This window comes from Ovis aries, chromosome 1, assembly GCF_016772045.2.
Source record: "Ovis aries strain OAR_USU_Benz2616 breed Rambouillet chromosome 1, ARS-UI_Ramb_v3.0, whole genome shotgun sequence".
Taxonomy (NCBI): Eukaryota; Metazoa; Chordata; class Mammalia; order Artiodactyla; family Bovidae; genus Ovis; species Ovis aries.
This window is the reverse complement of record NC_056054.1, coordinates 87,611,369-87,630,898: the sequence shown is the minus strand read 5'-3', so window position 1 is coordinate 87,630,898 and position 19,530 is coordinate 87,611,369. Positions and strand designations below refer to the sequence as shown.

At 47.9% G+C, this 19,530-nt stretch overlaps 1 long non-coding RNA gene across 1 annotated transcript; it reads left to right on the top strand.

Moving 5' to 3' along the window:
* Positions 1–10,255: 10,255 nt before the first annotated feature.
* On the top strand, positions 10,256–19,220 carry LOC114113143 (uncharacterized). The gene is made up of 3 exons (XR_003588200.3): positions 10,256–10,452; positions 18,361–18,501; positions 18,857–19,220. It is a non-coding gene; the product is annotated as an uncharacterized LOC114113143 (long non-coding RNA).
* The last annotated feature ends 310 nt before the right edge of the window (positions 19,221–19,530 follow it).

The window sequence follows — 19,530 nt, the reverse complement described above, 5'->3', positions numbered from 1 at the left end:
CTCCATTAGCTGAAGGATGGACTCTCCTCAGCACAGTTTGTAGCAGAATAAATATGTGTTCAAAGAATGAATGGAGAGAGAAAATAACTGTGGTGATAACCCTTCAGCTAGTGAGTGGTCCCATCTTAGGAAAGATAACTAGTTAAGTTCAAGTGTGAGTGAAAGCTTTTTAAGCTATGATGGTTAATGTGTGGGCATTTTAACTAGGTACTTACTTTAACACAGGAACGTACCCAGTCACAGGATTTAAAGAGGCAACACTGACACTCTGAAGGCAAGTAAATACTGATCTTTGCTTCTTGGTTTTGTGATAAACATTTTGTCAATTGTTATTTTTTTCTAGGATTTAACATTAACTTCCTTTTTTGTCAAATCCAATGTTTTATTTTTCCCCTCAGTGTTCATCTCCTTGATCTTTTGGTATCTTTTTGACTGTTTTCAAGAAACCCTTCTTGAAATTCTTCCTGCACCTGTTTTGTGACCTGCATTTTCAATTCAATAGCATTTCAACCAATATTTATTGATCACCTGTGATGTACCAGACACTGGACTATCATCATTCATTTATGAACTCATTCATCAGCATTCATTGAGTTCCTACTGGATAACAGGCACTGTGCCAGTGATTGAGATACTAAGATGAACAAGATACAATCCTGGATCTGAAAAGCTTCACAGCCTAGGAAAGTAGACAACTAACACATCATGGCAGGAGGCTATGATACAAGTACAGGCTCAGGGGCTGTGGCCCTCAGAGAAAGAATCAATTGCTTTTCTTTGGTGGGGGAGAGATACGTTGCATAGCACAGTGCCTGGCACAGGCTGAACCGTCAATAAATATACGTTAAAAGAACAAAAAGCCTTCCAGGCAGAGAGACTAGCATGATTAGGGCATCCTCAGGGAGCCCAGCCTGGGACAGAGGACCAGCTTCTCTGGAAGCATGGCAGGGGTGGGGATGGGGATGTTGATCTGAAAGAAATGTTTTTTCCTACTGTTGCTATTTAATTTATAAATTTCATGCACATGCATATTTAAAAGCACATTACATAAATTATTGATTTATAGATTTTTAATATATTTTATATCAAGAATAAGAATACAATTATTGTTTTCACAATACAAATGACAGAAATTAAAGCTCAAACTATAAAAGCTGGTATATAAATAGAGAATACAGAGGTTCTGCAGCAAAGCCATTGTCTTCTTGAGGGTAATGGTGAGATATTTAACAAAAGTGGGAGCAGAACATTGGGCTGAAAGGATTGTATCCTGTGAGGGTTTGTCAAATGGTGTCAGAATCAAAATCACCTGGGAGATCTTCTTTTATAAAGCAAATTTTCAGGTTCCACCTGTATTAGTCAGGGTTCTCCAGAGAAACTGAAGAAGGCAATGGCAACCCACTCCAGTACTCTTGCCTGGAAAATCCCATGGACGGAGGAGCCTGGGAGGCTGCAGTCCATGGGGTCACTAAGAGTTGGATACGACTGAGTGACTTCACTTTCACTTTTCACTTTCATGCATTGGAGAAGGAAATGGCAACCTACTCCATTGTTCTTGCCTGGAGAATCCCAGGGACAGGGGAACCTGGTGGGCTGCCGTCTGTGGGGTCGCTCAGAGTCGGACATAATTGAAGCAACTTAGCAGCAGCAGCAGCAGCTCCAGAGAAACAGATCCAGGAGGATGTAAAGATAGATATACATACAGATAGATACAGCTATGTCCTATGACCTGCAGGTGGCAAGCTGGGGACCCAGAAGAGGTGACAGTATAAATTTCAGTTTGAATTCAAATGTCTGAGAACTGGGAGAGCCAATGGTGTAAGTTCTAGTCCAAAAGCCAACAGGCTTTCAAGACCCAGGAAGAGAATTTTTCAGTTTTGAGTCCAAAGGCAGGAAAAGACCATCTCCTTAGTGAAAGTTGCTCAATTGTGTCTGACTTTTGCGACCCCATGGACTGCAGCTTGCCAGGCTCCTCTGTCCATGGAATTCTCCAGGTAAGAATACTGGAGTGGGTTGCCATGCCCTTCTCCAGGGGATCTTCCCAACCCAGGGATCAAAACCAGTTTTCCCTCATTACAGGTGGATTCTTTACCATCTGAGCCACCAGGGAAGCCCATAGTCCCAGTTCAATCAGGCAGCAGGAGTTGCTTTTTACCCAGCCTTTTTATTCTGTTTAGATTTTGGATTGGATGAGGCTGACTCCAATTGAAGGGCCAATAAAGTCAATTGACTTTATTCAGTCTGCCAATTCAAATGTTAATCTCATCCAGAAACACCCTCACAGACACATCCAGAATACATTTGACCAAATATCTGTCACCCCCATGGTCATTACAGTCGATCACCCTACCACTTTAAGTGCACGCTGAAATTTGAGAACCTTTGCAGGCCATTCGGAGCAGTGGAAGGTTTTCAAGAAGAGAGGCAATTTGATCAGATTATCTGGGAACCACTTAAGAAGGAACCCTGGCAGTTCCATGGAAGGTGAGTGCTTGTGGAGTAGGGAAGGTGAGGCAGGATGCAGTGTCATGGAACAGACAGGGAGCTTATTACACAGGACACAGTGATGAGGTCCCGCTCTCCCCTATGCTAATGACCCCTGTTCCATTGCTATGTAACAAATTAACCCATAGCTTGGGCTTCCCTTGTGGCTCAGCTGGTAATGAATCCACGTGCAATTTGGGAGACCTGGGTTTGATCCCTGGGTTTGGAGGATCCCCTGGAGAAGGGAACAGCTCTACTCACTCCAGTATTCTGGCCTGGAGAATTCCATGGACTGTATAGTCCATGGGGTTGCAAAGTGTCGGACACGCTTGAGTGACTTTCACTTCACTTAGCAGCTAAAAAGAGTCTTGGATCAGGAATTTGAGAAGGGCTCCACTGGACAGTTCAAGCTTGAGATGTCCCATGTTGTTGCAGTCAGATGCTGGCTGGGGCTTTAGTCATCTCATCTGGGCTGAATGTCCAAGATGAGTCATTCACTTGGTTGGCGGTTGACATTGGCCGTCATCTGCTACACACTGCCTCCTTGGCAGAGTAGTCTCGGGTAGTCAGACTTTTCACAAGGCATCTGGCTTCATTTCAAGACAACCAGGCAGAAGCTGCATGGCCTTTTCTGACCAGCAGAACATCCACTCTACTCTATGAATCAAAGCTTCCACTAGCCTGCCCAGGTCCAAGGACAAGGGAATTAGACTCCACTTCTCAATGGGGCCAGTAGCCAGGTCGCAAAGTAGAACAGCCTGTGCAATGGGAGATATTGTTCTGACATCTTTGAAAGATATCGACTTATATAGCTCCCAAATCAAGATTTCCAATCCTGACCTCTTATCTATTCTCTTTTTTAGATACACAATTGCCCACAAGATATCTTACTGGGAAGTCTTGTTGTCAACTCAAACTCAAGTCTAAAACAGAATTTATGACAACAATCCTTCATCCCATAATCTTATTATTTCAGTAATGCTTAAAACTTAGGAAAAAAAATAGACTAACCTTTTTATCTCTGACTTTTCTCTCTCTTTTTAAAAGAAATCAATTATTTATTTATGGCCGTGCCGGGCCTTCATTGCTGCGTGTGGACTTTGCCTAGCTGCGGTGAGCAGGGGATGCTCTCTAGAAGCTACTGTCTAAGCCCACGGTGCATGGGCTTCTCGTTGTGGTGGCTTCTCTTGTTGCAAAGCACAGGCTCTAGGGTGCATGGGCTTCAGTAGTTGTGGTGCTTAGTTGTCCCACAGCATATGGGATCTTCCTGGACCAGGGATCGAACCTGTGTTCCCTGCATTGGCAGGCAGTTCTTAATCACGGGACCGACAGGGAGGTTCCGACTTTTCTTTCTCTGAAAAATAATCTGCTACCAAATCCTGAATTTTCTTCTTCTTCTTCTTTACTGATTATTGGGTTCTCCTCATTGCCTTTGGTCAGGCCATCTCCTCCTCACCCTTTGGTCCCCTAGCTGATCACACCTCCACCCCTGTCCCTTGCTGTCACCCATTTTACATGCTATAGCCTGCCTAGTCTTCCCCAAAGCGCACTTCCCATTTTCCTGATCAACATTCTGGAGTGGGCTCCTAATGGAAAGTTTACCAATGGTCCATTTACCAAACTCTGATAGTGGGTTCCTGGAAAAGAGTTTAGCATGCAGGGTGTTTCTTAAATAGTGACTTTGAGACTGACACCCATGGAAGGAAAGGGAAAGAACTTGGATTGGGAGGAAGAAAAAGTGGACTTGCAGTCAGACCCAAACACAGCTCCAGCTGACCCCATGGACATTGCTGGAGTTAGAAAGTTCCACTAATTTGTGGCCTTTAGAGTTGTCCCACAATGAGCCAAGATGGCAGGGCCTTTTACATTTCTGCACTGTTCAGTCATGGCCACTGTGGAATGGATCGTGACCTTGGGTAAGGCTGCCCTCTGCAGGTGAAGAAAACCTGAAGTGGCTGACAGCTCCAGGTGTCCCTTCCCAGGGGCTGGGGCAGCAGAGCCCCCACACTCTCCACATTCACTGGTGCCCTGTCCTTTCAATTACACAGCTCACCACAGCTCACCTTCTCCTTGGTGCTCCCAGGCTCAACTTGAAGTCCCTCTTTCATTTAATCTTCAGCAAGCTCCATTCCATATCACTCTCTCCACTTTGGCTTTCATGCTGATTATTTCCTGTAGGTTATTTTGCCTCATTCCACCTGAGTTGGGCTTCCCTGTTGGCTCAGCAGTAAAGAATCTGCCTGCAATGCAAGAGACGCAGGTTAGATTCCTGGGTCGGAAAGATCCCCTGGAGGAGGGCATGGCAACCAACTCCAGTGTTCTTTCCTGAAAAATCCCATGGACAGAGAAGCCTGGCCAGCTACAGTCCACAGGGTCACAAAGAGTCCAACGTGACTGAAGCAATCGAGCATGCACAGATGCCCCCAGGTTAGGGTATGCACTCTTCGAGAGAGGAAAGGAGGTGTGCCTTTTGCCCAGGACATCAGCACAGAGATAAGTACTCCAGAGATAAGTACAGCTGGAGCTCAAGAAATGCTTGGAGATAGGTTAACCAGAGCCTCTGGTTACTCTGAGATTGCTCAGAGGGTACTGTTTCCAATATCCAATACCATAGCCGAATGAATGGTATAGGAAACCACCACCTCCTGGTCCTTCTGGGGAATAAGAAAACTAACCCTTACTGGTTGTGCAGAGTTACTGAGCTGGGTCTGGTGTGGGAGCAGGCGCTGGGCAGGAGCTCACTCCAAGTTGAGACACAGTCGGAAGTTACTTCCCATCCCTTTCTTCCCACCCACAAAAAAGAGCCAGAGATCCTTTGGTCTCATGGGGCGCTGTGTACATTTAACTAATGAGTGGCCATCAAGTGTTGCCCAAATGCCAAGTGTAATTATAGTGAGCAATTATTTTTGCCTGAAGAGGCAGCATTCCAGCCACTGTCAAGGGAGGGAGATAAATGTCTGTGTTCTCTGAGATCCTGTGTGAACAAGAGCTATTTTCCTGCCCTCAGAGGATCAGGAACCCAGATATAGCTTTCTTACACCCAGGGCACACCTGGGGAGGAATTCCCCAGAGGAGCATCTTTCTGTTTGTAGATTCATTCCTGCCTTGGGCAGTGGGAAGGGCATTCTCCTCCCCACTCCACTCCTCCACCCCTGGCAAGTGCTCCACTGGAAGCCCCACTCGGGCAGCTTTGTGTGGGCTTGGGCTCTGAAGGCCACTCACAGCAACCCCTCCTCCCTTGGACCCAGAAAGGCCGTAGGCAAAATTCACTTGGGAATTTCCCATCACCCCACAGTGTCTGAAATCTAACAATAGTCTCCACAATCATAACAATAAATTAAAAATAAAGCACTTTGGAGCTCCCTAAATGGAAGTTTTTCACATGGTTTTTATATTTAGAGTTCTGTTTCTCCCTCTGGGTAGATTTTATAAATAACCAGGGAATGCTGGAAAGAATTTCCATATCTCCTTCTCTGTTCACAGAAGAAACTCCAAGCAAGTTTCTTTCTTGTCACCTTTCTCTCTGAAAGTCCATAAAATTAGACAATGCACATAAAAAGGTAAATAGGAAAGGAAGAAAAGAAGAAAAGACTATATGGAGACAACTTAAGGAAAGTATTTATTTAAAGAAATTCAAGGGACTTCCCTGGAAGTCCAGTGGTTAAGACGCCATGCTCCCAAAGAAGGGGCCTGGGTTTGATCCCTGGTCAGAGAACTAAGGTCCCACCTGCCATACAGTGTGGCCAAAAAAAGAAAAGAGATTCAATTATGTCATGGCTTGAGATAAAAACAGGTTCATCCCAATATCCTAACCTTGCTAGTTGAAGTCTTAGGCAAATACTAGTTCACACTGGTTGAACCTTTGCCATGTATCCAGCATGATTCTGAAGTGTTTCTTAGGTGTTAACTCATTTACTCCTTGTATTAACCCTGCGAATAGATGCTATTATTGATCCACTTTATAGAGTGGAAACTAAGGCCTACAGGAAAGAAGTAACTTATCCCATGTCAGTCTGACACCAAAGCTAGGGCTCCTAACAAGATGACTCCATTACTAAAAGCTGAGGCACATCGTCAATGTGTATGAACTGTCATTTTCTAAAGGAAAACCAGGACACTATAAGGCCCTGGGACCATGAAGTTACTCCCATGCCAGCTCAGTGGACACCCAAGAATCATTTCTCACCCTCTTTACCCATTCAGGGGCTATGCAGTTTCAGAAGCCTTCTTGAGTCTAGAACTCTGAGCCTCTTAAAAGAGGTTGGAAGTAAACACTGAACCTCTTTTCTCTGAGTGAAATTTGAGTCCATGTCCATTATTTACACTCACTGAGAAATAATCTTAGAAAAAGATGTTTTATCATGTGATACACGTTTACATTTACACACGTAGATGGAAAATTTTCCCTGCCGTGTGCCCTTTCCCCAGCAGTCCAGGGCAGTGCCCATGCCCATCATGTACTCTCAGGGCATCCTGAACTTTTCCTTCAGAACACCCATCATGGTATGAGATTATATGCTGGCACAACTACATGTCCAGTGTCTCTGCCTCACCAGACTGTAAACACCACAAGGCAGTGGCTGAGTCTGTGTTGCTCCGTGTAACATCCCCAGGGTCTGGTGCAATGCTTGGCATGAAACAGGCACCCAGATACTGCTGGAGGAGTAAGGGATGTTATCCATGGCACCATTTGGTTCTGAGAAAATGCTGCCACAAACTGTAAGAGAAACCAGCTTCTCTAAAATCTTTCAAGACCCACTTCCATTTTCAGACAGAATAAAGAATTTTTCAATATACAATTTCAATCATCTTTGAAATGAGTGGCTTTCCCTTGTGTTGAGAATACTGGTCCTCAAGTCAGAAGGTCTGGTTCTCGTTCTCTGATCACTACTCATTGCTTGATGATGGCCCAATATTTTAACCTTCTCAGTGTGTCCATTTCCTCCTAGGTAAGGTGGGGCTAAACCAGTGTCAGAGCAATGGTGTACAGATTAAAAGAGTTCGCAAGCAAGTGTTCAGAATTGTGCCTGGTGCATGGAAATCCATAAATGTTGGCTGTTATTATCAACATAGCTATCAGCCTAGAACTCATACAATTCTGCAGCAGATTTGAGTCATTTCTAAGAATTCCCAGGATATGAAACCAAATTGAGGCCAGGTGTAAAGGCATCTGGACTCAATATCCCTGCTGTCAAGATCCTCTAAGAGGGCAAAGGGAACCTCTCCCAATCCCAGCCTCCGTGAGTGTCATTCATTTTATTGCCGATGTCCTGTGGTCTCAGGAAATGGGGAATTCCTGGTCTTCTGAGGTTTTTGGCTGAGACTCCTGCCTGCTATACTGCCTAGTTGGGTTAGATGCTGAAGAAAGATCCTCTTAATTAAAAGAACTGGTGATTTCCTGAAAAGGTCAGCTCCCACCAAAAGTTATTCAAATCCTCCATCATTCCTCCCTCCTCTCCCTCATCCTTCTCCCTATGCCCCCACAGTTTGTCCCCTGCTTTAACCCATCCTCCAGGCTTTGCCCCAGTCAGCTCAAATAGCCAAAGTTTCCAATTTAACAATAAAAATGCACTGCTCTAAGCACCTCACAAAAAAGTTAACTTATAACCCACAGAAACCCAGTGGGGTAGGTTCTGGAGTTACTGCCATTTTACAGATGATGAAACTGAGGGGAGGAGAGGTTGACTGCCTTGCCCAAGGACACTCAGCTGGAGAGTGCAGAGCCGGGGTCTGAATGAGCCTCTGGATTCCCAACTACTACCCTGCCTCTGGAGGAAGGTCTCCCCACCCTGCCCCTGGAGAATGCTCCTCAAACTTTCTCCTCAGTGTCATTCACCAGCTAAGAGGCATGGAGAGGAACAAAGATGTGAGCACAAACCCAGACAAGTGTGGAGCTGTGAGGGGGGGTGGTTGAAAGAGTCAGCTCTACAGCTGGACTATGTGGATTAGAATGCTGGGCTTTCAATTTACTAACCCTGGTAAGTAAAATGGGAATAACAATAATACATATCTTATATAGTTGTTTTGAACATTAACATATATTAAACACTTAGAATAGGGCTTCCTAGGTGGTGCAGTGGTAAAGAATCTGCCTGCCAACACAGGAGACTCAAGGGATGCAAGTTTGACTCCTGGATTGGCAAGATCCCCTGGAGTAGGAACTGGCAACCCATTCTAGTATTCTTGGCTAGAGAATTCCATGGTCAGAGGATCCTGGCAGGCTATAGTCCATGGGGAGGCGAAGAGCTGCACGTAACTGAGCATGCACACACACAAGCACTTAGAATAGTATATAACAAACAGTAAGTACTCAATACTTTTTTTCTGCCTTTTTTGACCTTTTTACATTCTCAGGAGGCAGAAGCTACAACACATGCTTTTATAGAAAGAATGTTAGACTTGGAATCAGAAGATCAAGTGTGAGTGCCAGCTATCTTCTGTTTACTGTATGATCATGAGTACAACATTTTTCCTCTCCGAGTCCTCACTTTTCTCATCCCCAAAATGGGTATGAAAATAATTTCACTCAGCTGACATAGCCTGCTTGTAAAAGAGCTTTGTGAATTCTGAATCTAAAACACAGTGAAGGAGTGATTAAAGAGTCATCCCACTTCGTTATTTAGGGCTTCCCCCAGGATCAGCAGATAGGTACCTTTCATGAGGTCTTTAGACTAAAAGACTAGACTTCCACCACTGGAGAGTCACTGTCAGTGGCCCAGGCTTTTTGATTTTCAAGACTCCCCATTTTAAAGAAGTCTCAGAAAGTGAAGACCCAGTGTGTTTGTGAGGAGAGAGGAAGAGTCTCAGGGATGTGACTGCCGTCTTCAAGAAGCCGAATGGTTGTCATAGGCTGGACAAGTCAGACTTGGGACTGGCTCATCCAAGAGGCAACAATAACAACTGGGTCTCTGAGTGGAAGTAACAGGAGTCAGATTTAGTTTCTAGAAGAAAGGAAGACAATTCTTTTGATTATTCCTCTCAGAATGTGGGGAAGGCTACTCTTGTAGTGAGTGTGCTGTCAGTGGAGGCATTCAAATAGAGAACAGGGACCCCCTCAAAGGGGTAGAAGAAATTGTAATGAGGTAGGAGGAGAGAATCCAGTGGGCCTGAGCCTGGGGCATTCTAGTTCTTCCTAGCAATGTAGCCTAGAGGTGAGGGAGGTGACCGGAGGGGCAGGCAGAAAGAAAGAAAAGGACAGCCAAGGAGCCCGGGCTCAGCTCCGTGAGTTCACTGTTTTGCCAAGGGCAGTCCCCATCTCTTTGGTCAGTTTAGACCCCAGAGCCTGGAACTGTAAACAATCCACTCACTCAGTCAATTCAGCAAACCTTTGTAGGCCTGAGAGTCAATCCTCGCCACGGCCCCAAGTGGGATCGCCAGCGCTTGCTAACCTCCTGCCCGGCGACCGGCAGGGGGCAGGAGAGACACACAGATGCCGAACTGCGCAGCTCGCTAGCAAAGCTTCGCTGCTGAGTAAACTGGGTCACTCGGTCCTTTCAAGCCGCAAGCATTCCAGGGGGGTGGGGGTGGGGGTGGGGAAGGGAGGGGTGGGCACCTTGGGCCTCCCAGCAAGGGCTGTGAGATTCCAGATGCTACCTGGCAGTGCCATCGAAGTCCCCAGATCTTCTGGACTGGCAGAAGGAGGGATGAGATTGATAACACGGGATAATAGCTCGGGCTGGCGGAAAGCTGAAGGGAACTCGTTCCATCAAAAGGTGTCCTCCAGCTGGACACATCCCAGGCCACGTCAGGGCCTAGTGCGGTCCTTTGTTTCAGAGAGAACTGTGATCTCAGTAAGGCCTGAGGCTCTCAGTGCCGGTGGAAACCTCCTTCCCGGGAGGGGGAAGGGCTCCGTGGCTGGCCACGAGTCAGCGGATGCTAAACCTGGTCGCTCAGTGGAGAGGTGGCAAGTCTGGAGTCTGATTTGCTTTTGTGTCCTGGTTTTGCCGCCTGTATCTTATAAGATCTTGGGTGAGTCATTTTCCCTCTTGGCTTCCTTTTTTGTAAACTGGTGGTGCGGTTATACAGATGAAGTGGAGGGATGAGGGGAGCCAGAGCATTGTCCTCCTCAGCTCCTCCAACCTGGTGGGCACATCGTCCCGGCACAGCAGTGGAAGAGAGGCCTTCTGCACATGGCAGTGAGGAGGGGAGGTCCACTGTGCTGTTAGTCTGGGCACTGTGAACCGGTCCTGCAGGGACGCTGCCCTGGAAGGTGGGGGGGGGGGAGTCTCCCCACACCCTTCTCCATCCCTTGGCACCAGGATCTGGGGAAAGCAGGTCTCTCCACCTTCAAACAGTGGTTCCTTGAAGTCTTTGAAGGCTGAGAAATCAGGGAGGTGGAACAGACCTGGAATGAGAGGGGATCTGGAGGATGGAATGGGGAAGAAGCCACTCCCGAAACTCCAGTTCCTCCCATGGACCCTGTAAAGGTTAGAAGGGCCCTGCATGGGAAGTCAAGGACCTGCTTATGTAGTCTTCCAGACTGTGTATTTTCTCCAGTCATTTAAGCCCTTGAAGCCGGGAGCATGCAGGCCCTCATCTCCAGGAGAGGGATGGTGGGCACTGATGCTTCTGCATGAGGATTTAGCACAGTGCTCCTTGTTGTGCTTTCCTTGTTGGCTGTTAATAAGGGAGGAATCTTGGAGAACTAATCTGAGCCCCCAGTTTTACTGATTAAAAACAACAAAAACATAAAAACTGAGGCTCAGAGAACAGTGGGACCAGAGAAAAGAAATTTCCTGTCCTTTTCAGTTGCTTCTAGAATCTTTATCCATGACTGTTGAAGAAAGTGATTGGATCCATACAGTGAGCTGCCCAAACCTAGCAGTATCCCCCCTCCTCGGGGATTTCACTTTGCCCACATCCTCCCAGCTTCACCTCTGACCACACTTATATTACCCAACCTCAGATGTGAGACGGGCTGACTTCTCCTAGCCCTACCCTGGCCTCTGGGGCTCCAAGGAGCAGCCAGTGCATCTGAGGTTTAGGGATGTGATGTGATAAAGCAGTTGCCTGAGTTGGAATCCCAACACTAGATGGAAGATCTGGGGCAAGACACTTCCTATCTCGGAGCGTCCATTTCCTCATCTATCAAATGGGCACCATAATAGTGTTTTCCTTATAGATACTGTTCTTTCCAGTCTCTTAATCTGAAATTGGAAACAGGAACAAACTAAATAGCTTTCTTTTCCCCTGAAAGAGCCAAAGAGCAGGACCCTGAAAGAAAGAGGTGGGAGCCAGACTTTGGAATCTTCCAGTCTAGTTACTGGGAACTCTGGGGAGGAAATAACCCAGGGCTGGGGAACAGGGCTGTGGCCCAGCACACCTTTGTCCCTAGATTGCAGAGTGACTCTGTTCTGGTTGCTGTGCCTCTTTGGCTCTTACTCTCCTGCCCTGGACAACAGAAGGGTTGAGCTTGGTGACTTCTTAAGGTCCGTGTAGCCCTGCACCCTGGAGATTCCCATCAGCAGAGCTGGGCCCTCATTCTCTAGGATGCAGCCCAGGCCTCATGCAGCCATAGCAGCTAAAGAAGCAGTGCTTTGCTGGGCTCTGGTCCCCTGCCAGAGGAGGTCCCTCAGGCCCAGGGAAGCCCCTGGTTTCCTGGTTTGGATGCTGTGAAGGGCCAGGCAACAGGGACTTTGGCCTATTGGCATCTGGTTCCAGCCAGAGCTTGGCAGGGATGGATGAGAAAGAGCAGGGCTGGCAGAAGCCATGAAAAAAAAACAGTCTGGATCTCACCTATGGCCTTGCTTTGAAATCCACAACCTGAGCCACCTGGGAAGTGATGAAGGCCTGAAAAGAAACAATGGCCAGGGGCCCAGGACAAGTTCCCTGTTTGAAAAGGCCTGGGTAAGGAATGGATTCCATGTGAGAGGACAAGTATTAGTAGCTAGAAGCTCTGTAAAGGCCAGAAAGCAGGGACTAAAGCAGGGACTCCAACACTGACTCAGTCAATAAGCAGGGACTTAATGTGTTCTCTGTGTGTGGTGCTGGGTGACAGCTATGAGAATGTTATCAAAGGGCTCACATGGGGCCAGCTTGGAGGATTTTATGATCCATGAAAATTGTATGTGGTGTAGACCACAAACAAGTGATGAGGGGGAAGGGGATGGGGAGCTGAAGAACTCCCCAGTAGTGGCCCAGAGCAGGCTGCTCTCCTCTGTTAGGTGGATGTTAGGTTGGTTTTCCTCCTTTGGGCAGTGAATCATCCAAATACCCTCTTGTTCATTTCAACAACTACGAAGGCCAAGTCTACCTGACTCTGAATTGAGCCCCGTGCGTTGACTGACTGGCTCTAGTGACCACTCTCTGGAGTCCCTGGAGGCTGGGTGATTATGATCATCCTTGTCTTCAGACAAGCAAACCAAGGGCCAGTGGGAAGTACTTTACCCAGGCTACCCAGCTTGAGACTTGGAGCTGGGATTTTTCTTTTCATTTTTTCATTTGGTTGCACTGGGTCTTAGTTATGGCATGTGGGATCTTTAATTGAAGCATGAGAACTCTTAGTTGTAGCATGTGGAATCTAGATCCCTGACTGGGGGTCGAACCCAGGCCCCCTCCATTGGGAGTGCAGAGTCTTAGCCACTGGGCCACCAAGAGAGTCCTTGGAGCTGGGATTTGAATACATGTCCGACTATCTTTGAATTCTGTATTCACTCCAATAAGATGCTGACTCCCACTGCCTTCCCATTACCTTATAGCAGGGATAGATAACACCCGCAGGGCAGCTTTTGCCAGAATCGTAGACATTTCCAAGGAAAATCAGCTGCTCTGCTTGCCTGTCCCCACTATAAGCAGCAAGACAGCTCAGTATTTGTATGCCTAGTGGCCTTCACCTTCCACAGATACTTCAGCTTGGGACCCAGTGTCATCCAAGGTCCCCTGGGATCTTGATGCCTCCACTTCCACTCAGCAACTCCATTCCAGGACTTCTTGGTGACTCATGCAAAGGAAAAAGCAAGGTCTTTGCAGAGCCTGGCAGAGCCCATTGGAGTCCTGGTGAAGGTCTCTCTGATGACCTTGAGCAAATTTCAGAAGCTTCTGAGCCTGGGCTCCCTCGTCTGTTAAGACAATGACAACCAACCATGCCAGACAAAATGTATAGCCTAGTTCAGAGAACCAAATGAGTTAACCTTTGAAGCCACCTGACTCTAAGATAATATTCAATAAATAATATTCATCAAGAGACAGAATTGGGGGACTTTGTGGCAAGAAGAAAGATTGTGGCGATTATAATCATTGAACACGTAAAACATTCCAGATACTGTGTTCAATCCCTCACTTGAACAATTAAGCCTTCCAACACTGCTATGAAGCAGGTAGTATCTCCTTACTTTGCAAATAAAGAAACTGAGGCTCCAAGACATTAGGTTACTTACCCAAGGTCAAAAGCAAGAATCTGACCCCGAACCCGAGAGTTAAACATCTAAGATGCTCCGCAACAATTCCCACTTTCCTGCTGTGACTGAAGGATCCTTCCCTGAAATATGCTCTCATCTATCTTTAGATTCTTGTTTAGATAAACAAGACCTTCTTGAAAGGGCTTCATATGGGTCGTGACAACAGTTACTCCTCCTAATTGCTCAGGACACTGTGGTTATGTTTATCCATTTCAGGGTCCAAGCTTTACATGTATTTACACATCTGTTTCTGGCATTAAGTGGACCCCTTGTAGGGCATAGACAAAATCTTGTTTTATTTCTCTTTGTTTTCTCTCCAAGCACCCTCTCCAAACTTAGCTTTTGCTAAATGTTTGTTGATTTGAGGTGTGTGTTAAGAGGAGTTGAGTAGAGAGCATGACAGAGTTTAATCAGAATCCCTATTCCCACTGAAAGTGTGTGACCCTAGGCGAGTGACTCAATCTCCCTGGGCCTCCCTCAGTGTCCTCACCTCTAAAATAGGATAATAGTAGCTACTATCATGAGGTATTGTGAGGATGAAGTGGAAAAGGGCAGGTGATGCATTGACACAGTGCCTGGCACATGTTACGCAGTCAGTAAATCATGTGTACAATAACATCTGAGGGCTGGGGGCTGGACAGGGTAGATGCTGGTGACAAGGAAAGAAAGAGGCAGCCCTGTGCACCACGCAGAAACAGGGATGCTGCTAAAGACAGAATCTGCTTACTTTTCAGAGCATGGTGGAATAGAGATAGATAAACAGGAAGGAGATATTTTAAGGAAAGTTCAGTAAAATGGAGAGAAGCCAACAAAATGAGTTTAAGGATGCTGGGACAAGAAGGGGAAGGGAATTGGCTAGAAGTGAGAGAAGCCTGAAGTAGTGTTCCAGAGACTCTGTCCAGAGGACAGGAAAGAAAGGGACTGGAGAAGAGAGAGACACGCCTACCCAACCAAAACAAGGAAAATGCTGGGGAGACCAGCGTAGGGGGCATGCCGCTGGGAGGACATTACAGTCCAAGGTGGCTGTGGAAGGAGCAGCTTCCATTGGATCCAAAAGGAGGATCTGAAAGCCAAAAGGAATGAATAATCCAGGCATCAGGCTCAAGGCAGGAGGCAGCTGTTCATTTATGTCTTGATGAGCACTTGACTAAAGCCCTTTCAGTTAAAGAAACTCCTTTGAATGCTATTTGGACTGAGCTGTCTTTAGTTGGAGCATATACCTCGATGAAGACCCCATCTAGGAGGAAGCAGACAGCAGTGGAAGTGGGGAAACCCTAGACCCACGACACGGTCTATGGAGACTGTCACCAGCTGTCAGCCCTGGGATGAGGCAGCTGAAAGTTGCCAGGAGGTAGAAGGAAGGCCTTCGGTTGGCAGTGCATTGGGCCTCTTTGTCAAATCAAACAGGGTCCTTCTGAGCTTCAAATCTAATCTCTGCAATTTAATTCAAAGTTTGCTGACCCAGAGGCTTCTACCTGCAAGGGTTACGGGGAGGGAGGAATTTAGGGACCTCTTTCCATAATTTAGAGATGGGGCTGCTCTCAACTGAGGTCCTTTCTCCCTCCCCTGACCATCACTCAGCTCATTTTTCAACAATGAGAGAGGAAGAAGCTTGCCAATTGGCAGGAGCCAAGTCATTAACCAGCCTGCAGGAGCAGAAATGGTCTTTCTAGCCTGAGGACCGGAGAGAGATTGTCCAAAGAAATTTATAGGCATACTTGAAAGGTGACATGGCAGGGAAATGCCTGGAGACCGAAAAATTCCTTCATCCACAGAACCTCGAGGCAGACATGCCCTGCCTGTTAACCAGAAACAGCACCGGGAGCTGGGAGCCCAGAGGAACACCTCTAGTTGGATGTGAAGCACCCCCGTGCACAAGTGTGTGCATGTGTGAACGCCCCTCTCACTCTAACACAGGCCCAGGTTGTGGGGGAGGGGTTCTGCTCTACACAGTTCCTCAAGGGCCCAGGTGGCTCTGGCTTTGCCATGCTGAGCACAAGGTTGTCCTGTGTCCCAGCATCTGCTGGTAGGGAGAGAACACAGACGGAGACCGACCTGGGACATCTCTGTGGTCAGGGTTGGAGGTGGTGCGCACTGCCTCACACACCACTGTCCAGAACTCATTCCCAAGGATGCGCTAAACTGCAAGGGAAGCTGGAAAGTGAAGCATAGCTGTGTGTCTAGGAAGGAGGTGAAACGGATTTGGTGACCCATCAGTAATCTAGGCCACGTGCCCCCAGTCACCCAGGACATTTGATAGAGGATGGGAAAGAGTCACCTGAGAAATAAACCAACTGATGAGAACTGAAAGGCTTAGGACAACATCCCACCTTGGTTTAGCCTTAAAAGCGGCCCCTTCCTTAGCCTTAGGAGCAGGGGGCTGTGTGGGGAAGACATCTGGAAGGGGGAGTCAGGTAAGGTCTGACTTGGAGTGCTAGGAGAACTGTGGAAGCTCTTGGCCTAGGGGAGAGGTGCTCCAGGGGCCTGGGGAATGCTCTGAGGAGAGGACACGGTCTGGTCACTCAGGACAAGGTCTGGGCTCAGATGAGGTGGGTACAGGGAGCCTTAGGTCCAGCCCAGGTCACCAAGGTAGGAAAAAAGGCAGACGCCCAGGACACACACCCTACATTGCTATTTGTTGTTGTTTATTTGCTCAGTCGTGTTTGACTTCTTTGAGACCTCATGGACTGTAGCCCACCAGGCTCCTCTGTTCATGGGATTCTCCAGGCAAGAATGCTGGAGTGGGTTACCATTTCCTCCTCCAGAGGATCTTCCCAACCTAGGGCTCAAACCTGGGTCTCCTGCGTTGGCAGGTGGGTTCTTTACCGCTGAGCCACCAGGGAAACCGTACTTGTTACAATTCATGTTACACACAATTCTCCTGTGCCCCACTTTCATGGAAGAAGAGCCTCGGGGCCAGGGCCAAGGAGGGGTGGGGGGGCCACCTGAAGGTCAGCAGGCAAGAGAGGTATCACTGCTCAGGAACCGTTGGCGAGAATGGGAAAGGAGGGTGCCCAGTGTCTGAGGAGGAGGGGCCCAGAGTGAGGAGGAAGGGCTCTACTGGAGAAAGGGGACCACATGAGCCAAGGAACCGTCTTCTGTGCAGGGTATAAGAGATGTGGCGTTCATTCTTATGCTGATGTCGTTACTTTTAGATGTCACCAGCTTATCCAATGGAACTTTCTGCCATGGTGAAAGTGTTCTCTAGCTGGCTGTCCAACATGGTAACCATGTGGTTATGGAGCACCTGAAATGTGTCTAGCCTGACTGAGGAACTAAATTTTGAATTGCAGTATTCAATTTTAATTAATGTAAATGGAAATAGCCACACGCAGTTAGCAGCTACCAGTAGGGCTGCAGGAGCAGAGCTGCAGCCCAGGGCAAGTAGGGCGTGGAAAACTGTGGCTGAAGCCCCTCAAGCCCTGCCTGTCACTGCTCCCAGGCCCTGGATCCGTCCCAGCTTTGGCTTATGAAGAGCTCTGGGTAGATGGTGGGTCTAGTTCTACCCTCAGGTCTGGGCGGACTGGGGGCTTCTGAAATTCTCATTTGCTCTCATCCCTGTGGGTCTGGGAAGAGAGATCAGTCTAAGTGCTGAGCAGCTGGGAAGCACTGCCGAATTTACATGCCTGAGCAGGAGAAGGGGCTTGAAACCTGCGTTCTCCACACTTGATTTCAAGGCACTGGGCTTTGATCCTGGCTTGTCAACAGAAGGGTCTGAACCATTGAGTCCCAGTCGATGCATCTGCAGGGTGCTCCGCGGGGCAGCTCACAGCTCGTGGATGGGAAATGTAGTTGCATCTGCCACTCATCTGGTCTGTGCCCAGACTCTGCGCGGTAAATGCTTTGAAGCCAGCTATCCACCCGCCACCCCTGCTCACTCCTCCAACCACCCCCCTAACTTCGTTTTGAATCATCAGTACTTCATTCCTTTCTAGCACATCCCTCCCCTGGTTCCCAGACCAGCTGAACTAGCTCTGCTTCCAAGGGTATTGTCACTGTCTGCCATCCTCTCATCACTCCAAACACGGTCGACAGACATGACTGTCTGTCTCTGTCCCCGAGGGACCCCAGGCTCAGGGCTGCCTGAACACTGGCAAAGTGCTCTGGACAAGGCTCCAGTCCCAGAGTCTGCTCTACAATGTACACTGAGCAACACCCTGCTCTTGGCCCAGGAGCAAATCTGGAGGGGCAGACCTCTACCGATTCCTCTTCCTCCTCTCTCAGCAGCGTTTTCTCCTCTCTTTTCCTTTATTCTCCTCCCCTCTAGAAGGGCTGCTTTTCCTCCTCTTTACAGGATCCAAGGTTGGCTGCTCCCCAAAATAGTATTTGAAAGTAGTGAGAGAGAGTTTATAGGAGAGAGATGGAGTACTGTGTGGCTAGGGTCCCAGAGACTGGAGTCTGGGTGGGCCTGGTCTATTTTTGGCCCCCAAACACAAGGTCACTTTTTCATCAAAACCAAATTTTTTTTCCACCCTTGAAGAATGCCCCAGTCTCCATAGGCCTGAACTGAAGCCATCCTCAAGTCTTGGTTTGAGCCCAGCCTGAGTCCTGCCTCTGGTCTCACTAGGCCTCCCAGGCCTTCTTAGAATGGACACCAGCAAGCTCTTCCTAAAGGACAAAGGTAAGGTATCCTGCTCTGTAGCATCTTCCAGTGGACCCTCAGTGACTCCCCAGTAAGGGCCAGACACCTTAGCAGGACTTGGGTGTGTTACAACCTCTTCCTCTTCTCCAGCCCAGGCTTCTCAAGCCCAGGCTACTCACCTTTTTTCCCTCTAGCTCACATATGACATGTGATGGGCTTATGAAAGGCTTGTACCTCTGCATATAGCCAAGATTATTGACAGTTCACTGTGAGCTAGCGCTAAACCCACTCATTTCTCTTCTACTCAAGAAACGCCCTCCGTCTCCATCACCATTCATATCTGCTCCAGCACACCACCTCTGTAACGTATTCTCTGTCTCCTAACACCCGACAGGTGGCAGTGGTCCTCGGTTCTGTCAAAAGCACGTACGTGAGGTTTTATAGTTTTAATTTCCTTGTCCATCATGCACCTTCATATCAGCTGGCAGAATGGACTGAAGCCCACCCTGACCACCAGAGAGACTTTCTCCCTGCCTGAAGTCAGATTGCAGCTCCTGGCTCGGAATGGACAAATGAGAAGATGAATGCAGGACCTGTGGTTGATACAGTTCATCCAGTGCCCCTCAAGCATCGTCTGGTACTAAAAGCTGATGTTACCCATGCATGGCCTTGATCCCAGCCTTCTCTCCTCACCCAGGGGAGGCCAGTGTACTATCTTTCACAGAGCAGGTCTCCATAAATATTTATTGGATGATTAACTCCAGTGTTTAACTCTCAGAATGAAGCGAAGTTCAGATTGAGTTTTGTTTTGTTTTCTTTATTGTTCTCTGGTCCACAGGGAAGTGCACAGGACAGTGTTAGGGACAACCAATGTAAGCCACTTCTTCCTACCCACTGCTTTATGATTCTAGAGTCAGAGCTTTCCGAGCTGGGCCCAGCCAGCTCTCCCCCAGACTGCTCTCTTGGGACCAGCTTCCCACAGCCTCCCCCGTCCCTGGGAGCAGCCAAGACGTCTTATTCATGGATGCTCCTTCTGTGCGGGGCTTTGGTGGTGGCTGCTCTTCCACC